We start from the raw sequence: 7,604 nt of genomic DNA on the forward strand, positions 1-7,604 counted from the left end.
TAAGCCATTTCAGAGTATTGAGTAGAGTTCCCTGTGCTATACAACAGGTCCTTATTAATTATCTATTTTATATACAGTAATTCATATGTGTCAACCCCAAACTCCCAATTTATCACTCGCTCTCCATTTAACATTTTGAAGAACAAAAAATATTCAGGCTCTTTGCAAATTGAGAGAGGAAATTGAAATAGATTTTTAGAGTCCTTGAAATAGATAGAAAAAGAAAGAATCTTATTTAGACCAGGATCAACTTTTCTTAAATTGACCCATTGATTTTTTAAAAAAACAATTTTCCATCATTCGTGTGTATCTAACTTGCTAGCCCCATCTGAAAGTACCCACGAGAATGAATGCAGATGGATGACATAAAAGAACCCATTCAGGGGGAAGTTAATTTGCCTAAGGATTCTCTATTGGCATTTGTTTAGCTTGAGCTGACAGCTCAGCAAACACCCATCCTTGTCCCAGATCTTTGGTATGAACTTTGTCGTAACATTTTACTTGAAAATTGCCTGCAGACCTAGAATGAATTTGGACAGCCAAAGTGAATTAATTAAGCTGAAAAGAACTGTCTAAACAATGATTTCCTCATGTGATTTTTATTCAGATCTTCCAGGTCACTAATTCGTCATGTTTTCTTTATAAGGAGAAAACAGTGGGAGGAAGTGTTAGGTGCTCCGTACAGTGAAATAGTCTCGATTCTAACATCAGTGGAGCAGGAGCTGCTTGGCAGAAATGCAAGTTTCCTTTAAGCTCCCGGGATAACTACGTTAAACATTTTGGATGAAATGCTTTCTAAAACTGAGCGTTTAATTTCCTGTTTCCTTAAACAGAATGTTCTGAATGTGATTACAAGCATATTTGTCAGACTCAGTTGGAGCTATAACACCGTGGTCTCAAGAGCAAAGGGCTTGAAAAGAGGGGATAATGCTTGTAACCTATTTTTTTATTTATTTGACTGCCCTGGGTCTTGCTGTGTTGTTGTGTGTCAGTTGCTCAGTCATGTCCAACTCTTTGCAACCCCAGGCTCCTTTGTCAATGCCATTTCCCAGGCAAGAATACTGGATTAGGTTGCCATTTCCTCCTCCAGGGGATCTTCCTGACTCAGGAATCACAGCCGGGTCTCCTGCATTGCAGGTGGATTCTTTACCGTCCGAGCCACAAGGGAACGCTGAGTCTCAGTTTCCGAATTCTGGATCTTTCGTTGCAGCATGTAGGATCTAGTTCCCTGACCAGAGATTGAACCCAGGCCCTCTGCATTGGGAGTGCAGAGTCTTAGCCACTGGACCACCAGGGAAAGTAAAAGTATTAGTCGCTCAGTCATGTCCAACTCTTTGTGACCCCATGGACTACAGCCCAGCAGGCTCCTGTTCATGGAATTCTCCAGGCAAGAATACTGGAGAGGGTACCATTCTCTTCTCTAGGGGATCTTCCCGACCCAGGGATTGATCCAGAGTCTCCTGCACAGCAGGCAGTTTCTTTACTGTCTGAGCCACCAGGGAAGTGCCCTGCAATCTACCTTAAAATCCTTCAGCACAATCTATCTGTAACATGTGAATTACAGGCAATCAGTTCAGCTAAGTTAGAAACACAAAAATTCCAGAGATAGTTAGAACCTACACTCAAAAGACTCATCAGAGACACTGCTTTGGGAAGGATGCTCCATGTGCTCCTTTACCTGCTACAAGTAATAAACCCTCCCTCCTCCCAGTCTTTGGCTTGGCTGTGTCTTTTAGCTCAACACCCACCAAGAGTTGAACCCAGTTTTGGGGTAATGGTTTTTTAAAAAATTTGATTGGAGTATGGCTGATTTACACTGTTGGGTTAATTTCAGGTGTACACCTAAGTGAATCAGTTATTCATACACATATATCCACTCTATTTTTTAGATACTTTTCCCATTACAAAGTATTGAGTCGAATTCCCTGTGTTAAACAGTAGGTCGTTATTATTTATTTTATATGTAGTAGTGTGTATATGTCAGTTCTAATCTCCCAATAATAACATAGTGTTATTACTCATTACTGTGAAAGACCAATGTAGGTATGATTTTTTTTTGCCTTCAAATTAATGCAATTAAATAAAATTAATTCACTTCAAAAAATAATAAAAGACTCATCAAAAGCTCACACTGGCTCTCTTTATCTCCAGTCAACACTAGATAATTTGTTAACTAGTATGTCATTGATGAAATGATGGAATTGCCAAGGACATTGTCCAGGAGCTGAACTATGGTCTTTCCTATCTAAGTATAAATAGGGGGTATTAATCTAATGAGCCTCTCATATGTAATTTTAATTCTGTAGTAGCCACCATTATAAAAAGTAAAAAGAGGACTTCCCTGGTGGTCCAGTGGGTAAAGATCCACCTGCCAATGCAGGGAACACGGGTTTGGTCCCCAGTCCAGGAGGATTCCGCGTGCTGTGGGGCAACTAAAGCCCACGTTCGAAAACTACTAAGCCTGGGCACCTAGAGCCTATGCTCCACAACAAGAGAAGCCTGCACACTTCTTGCAACTAGAGAGTAGCCCTCATTGGCTACAACTAGAGAAAGCCCACCTGCAGTAATGAAGAACCAGCACAGTCAAAAACAAATTTATCAATTTAATTTAAAAAATTTTTAAAGAAATGGTGGGATTAATTTGACTAATCAGTCAGCTCAGTCACTCATTCGTGTGTGACCCTTTGACTGATACATTTTACTTAATCCAGTATATCCAGTATATATCCAGTATATCCAAAATATTGTCATTTCAGCAGGTAATTTATGTGAAAATATTTGAGATATTTTGTACTAAGTCATGGTAATTCAGTGCATATTTTACCTATTATTAGCCACACTAGCACTGTGCTAGGAGCTTTGTATCTCTAATCCTTAAGACAAGATAGGGTATCTTTTAATCCATTTTATAGATGAGCAAACTGAGGCTTGGAGGGATTCAGTAGCTTTATCAGGTGATATAAATGTGTCAGTGGCAGCCCCGTCAGCCAGTGACAGCCAGGTGTAGTGGATAATATAGACCAGATCCCCCCTTCATGGCAGGTAAATCCCCCACTGGTGATGCAGGGGTGCAAAGGCACAGCCCTCTTGCTTCGATTTGGGACCAGAGTTTTCAGGTAGGATGGGCCTCAGTTGCAGGAGATGGACTTGCCATCTCCCTGTGCCCAGTCTTGCCCTCCTCACTGCCTTGGGCATATCTCCCCAGAGACTCCCCAGGCAACGGCTGCAGTGTTTCAAGGGAACCCAGTCTAAGTCGTGTTTTGTGTATGCGTGCTCAATCGTATCTGATTCTTTGCGACCCCATGGACCAGGCTCCTCTGTCCATGGGATTTCCCAACAAGAATCCTGGGGTGGGTTGCCATTTCCTCCTCCAGGGGATCTTCCTGACCCAGGGATCAAACCACATCTCCAGCGTCCCCTGAATTTGCAGGTGGGTTTTCTACCTCAAGCGCCACCTTCTGCAAACTGAAAGACCCCAGTTTAAGACAATAGGACCCAGTTCAGACTCCAAAACCTTTGCTTAGGAACTTCTCCCTCTTGAAGAGCTAAGGCTCTGCAGTCTTCCCAACACTGCATCTCCCCACCAGGGTGGGTAACAAGTACAGCAGCTGTGTCTCTTGTGGAAGGCGATTTACCCAAGAAGGGATGGCACCTGGCATTACTGACCCTCGGGTCTTTGGAAGCTTGGCAATATGAACTTATTAAAGAAATAAACTTGAGGGTAAGTTATCTGCATTTTTAGAACACACACAGAGCAACTAATAAGAATAACATGGGAGTGATTTCTCAGGAGTCCCCCATGTAATAAATTATGTCTTTAAAATACTCATTGAAAATAGCAAGAATCTTAATGAAACCTTAGTCACCCTGCACCTTTGTATCACTTTCAATCAGCCCAACCTTAGCGATTACAACAGCAAATTTCTCAAATTGTCCAGTAGGACCCGGGGTGACCTGGGAGTCACCCCTAACCCAGTTGCCCATCCCCAGAGCTTAGACTCACCGTAGATCCCTGCATTCGGGTGGATCATCTGGGGGCTCCCCAGGACCAGCAAAGACATTACAGTCTTTGGAGACCCCTTGAAAGTGAAAGTCACTCAGTTGTGTCTGACTCTTTGTGACCCCATGGATTGTGTAGTCCATGGAATTTTCCAGGCCAAAATACTGGAGTGGGTAGCCTTTCACTTCTCCAGGGGATCTTCCCAACTCAGGGACCAAACCCAGGTTCTCCCACATTGAAGGCAGATTCTTTACCAGCTGAACCACAAGGAAAGCCCAAGAATACTGGAGTGGGTAGCCTATCCCTCTTCCAGGAGATCTTCCCAACCTAGGAATCGGCCCAGGGTCTCCTGCATTGCAGGTGGATTCTTTACCAACTGAGCTGTGAGGGAAGCCTTGAAGGCCCCTTACTAGTTAATTGACCAAAACCACCCTATTCACTGAATTTGAACTTTCTATTCAGCACATCCCTATGCTGACTGTGCATTTGATTTCTGGGGTCCCTCTGGTAAAATTGTGTAAGGCTTTTTCAAAATAATCAAAGGAATTTTTGGAAACTTGCCCTGGCTGGTCCTCAACACTACACTGGGGAAGGCAAAGCAAAAGTAGACTGAAGAAAATGCCATTGCTTTATTCACCGCTGGAGCCCAGAGCCAACCCTGCAGAGCAAGAAAACTCATCTTCAAACAAATCTTTCTCCAGAAAAGAAGAAAAGCCAAGGGCCAGAGCAGACCCTCCAGGGCCCCACCAAGAAGTCCACCTAGCTTGTGGGTCGTAACACTGTGGGGATCGAGAGCGTGAAGGTGGAAACCCAGCTTATGTGTATTTAGAAGGCAGTGTGTGTCTTCAGTCATTAAGTCACGTCCAACTCTTTGCAATCCTATGGACTACAGCACGACAGGCTCCTCTATCCTTCACTGTCTCCTGGAGTTTGCTCAAATTCATGTCCATTGAGTGGTAGTTATGGAGCATGGGCTTAGTTGCTCTGCATTGGCAGCATGTGGAATCTTCCTGGACCAGGGATAGAACCTGTGTCTCCTGTATTGGCAGGTAGATTCCTTTTTTCTTATTTTTTAGAAGGCAGAGCTAACAGGAATTGCTGATGAATTGGATCTGGGTGTAAGAGAAAAGTTAAAGTTTGACCTTGACCTCAAGGTTGTGACCTGAGCAACTTGGGAGATGGGAGCTCCATCTTCCAAGATGGGAAAGACATGGTCCCCCAAAGACAAAGCAGCAGCAAGAACCTGGGGTGATCCAAGTAAGCAGAAGAAGGGAGAAGGGAGAGTAAGGTAAGTTAAGAGTAATACTTCTGGGACCATGTCTGATTTCTCCTTAAATACATAAATAAACACAGATACATACATGTGTATTCACTTTGTGTATTCGCATCTGGCCGCCCTCTCTTAGGCTTAAAAGCTGCTGCTGCTGAGTCGCTTCAGTCATGTCCGACTCTGTGTGACCCCATAGACGGCAGCCCACCAGGCTCCCCTGTCCCTGGGATTCTCCAGGCAAGAATCCTGGAATGGGTTGCCATTTCCTTCTCCAATGCATGAGAGTAAAAAGTGAAAGTGAAATCGCTCAGTCGTGTCCGACTCTTAGCAACCCCATGGACTGCAGCCCACCAGGCTCCCCGTCCCTGGGATTCTCCAGGCAAGAACACTGGAGTGGATTGCCATTTCCTTCTCCAATGCATGAGAGTGAAAAGTGAAAGTGAAGTCGCTCAGTCGTGTCCGACTCCTAGTGACCCCATGGACTGCAGCCTACCAGGCTCCTCCGTCCATGGAATTTTCCAGGCAAGAGTGCTGGAGTGGGGTGCCATTGCTAGCATGCTACAAACCCTGTTATCCACCTAGCTTTGTTCACATTACGGTAGATCCTGGCAATCACTCTGTGAACATGCTGAGTCTGAACGTTCATTGGCCCCAAGGGTGAAGCAAGCTGGCAGTTGAATGTGCATCTGGAACTCACAGGAGGGTCTGGGTTGAGATATAAAATTGGGAAGCAAAGGAGACCACCAGGGTTTTGACAGGCTCAGGGCTTCACAGGTAGCTCAGTGGTAAAGAACCTGCCTACCAATGCAGGAGAAGCTGGAGACCCAGGTTTGATCCCTAGGTTGGGAAGATCCCCTGGAGAAGGATATGGCAATTCACTCCAATATTCTTGCCTGGAAAATTCCATGGAATGAGGAGCCTGGCAGGCTACAGTCCATGGGGTCGCAAAGAGTCAGACACAACTGAGCACAGCACAGCATAGCCCAGAAGGGGTCTGGGGGTAGAATCCAGGGTCACACCGTTGACACAATGTTTTGGGTTTTTTTGGGTTTTTTTTCCAGCTTCATTTTTCTTCATTTTTCTTTCATTTTTCTCATATAAAACTATGTGTTGGCTACACCTGGAACCTGGGTCCTCTGCATGGAGACTCTGACACATTTTGAAATATTTTGTTCTAGAAACATTCAGCCATGCATAAAAGTAGAGATAATGGTATACCAAGGCCTTCCCTCATAGCTCAGTTGGTAAAGAATCTGCCTGCAATGCAGGAGACCCCAGTTCGATACCTGGGTCAGGAAGATCTGCTGGAGAAGGGATAGGCCCTCCAGTATTCTTGGGCTTCCCTTGTGGCTCAGCTGGTATAGTATCCGCCTGCAATGTGAGAGACCTGTTTTCGATCCCTGGATTGGGAAGATCCCCTGGAGAAGGGAAAGGCTACGTACTCCAGTATTCTGGCCTGGAGAATTCCATGGACTACACAGTCCATGGGGTTGCAAAGAGTCAGACATGACTGAGCGCCTTTCACTTTCACTTTTCAAGCTTCCTCAAACTCATCATTCAGCTTCAGCTATTATCAATGTTTTTCCCAACTTTGTTTTAGCTCCTACCACATGTACTTTTTTTTTCTTTGGGGGATATTTAAAGTAAATCCTGTGTCATTCCACCCTCAAATGCTTCATTACATCTCTAAGTGACAAGGCCTTAAAAAAAAAAAAGGCTGTATTAATGTCCTATTTCAGGCTTCCCTGGTGGTTCAGTGATAAAGAATCAACCTGCCAATGCAGGGGACCCAGGTTTGATTGCTAGTCTGGGGAGATCTCACGTTTCTTGGAGCAAATAAGCCCGTGCACAACTCCTGAGCCCATGCTCTATAGCCCACGTGCTGCGACTACTGAAGCCAGTGTGCCCTAGGCCCTGTGCTCTGCAGTAAGAGAAGCCGCTACAGTGAGACGCCCATGCACTGCAACTAGAGAGTAGTCCCCACTCCCTACAGCTAGAGAAAGCCCATGCAGTAAGGAAGAACCAGCACAGCCAAAATCAATCAATCAATATATATATATATATTTTTTAAAATGTCTTATTGCCGTTTTAACAAATTACCACCAATTTTAGTGACTTAAAACTATACACACTATAATCTTATAGTTCTGGAGGTCAAGAATCCAGAATGGGTCTAAAATCAAGGTGTAGGCAGGACCATATTCCTTCTGGAGCTTCTGGGAGTGAACCATCGTCCTTGCCTTTTCCAGCATCTAACGCCTCGTACATTCTCTGGCTTACAGCCCTGTATCACTTCAGCCTCTACATCACATTTCTCTGCTTTAGACCTTCCTG

The 7,604-nt window shown here is 44.5% G+C and overlaps 1 non-coding gene across 1 annotated transcript; it reads right to left on the reverse strand.

The window, feature by feature from the left end:
- Positions 1-1,224: 1,224 nt before the first annotated feature.
- On the reverse strand, positions 1,225-1,297 carry TRNAG-CCC (transfer RNA glycine (anticodon CCC)). Its single transcript has one exon. It is a non-coding gene; the product is annotated as a tRNA-Gly (tRNA).
- Between the last annotated feature and the right edge of the window lie 6,307 nt (positions 1,298-7,604).

This window comes from Bos taurus, chromosome 16 (genome assembly GCF_002263795.3).
Source record: "Bos taurus isolate L1 Dominette 01449 registration number 42190680 breed Hereford chromosome 16, ARS-UCD2.0, whole genome shotgun sequence".
NCBI classification, from domain to species: Eukaryota; Metazoa; Chordata; class Mammalia; order Artiodactyla; family Bovidae; genus Bos; species Bos taurus.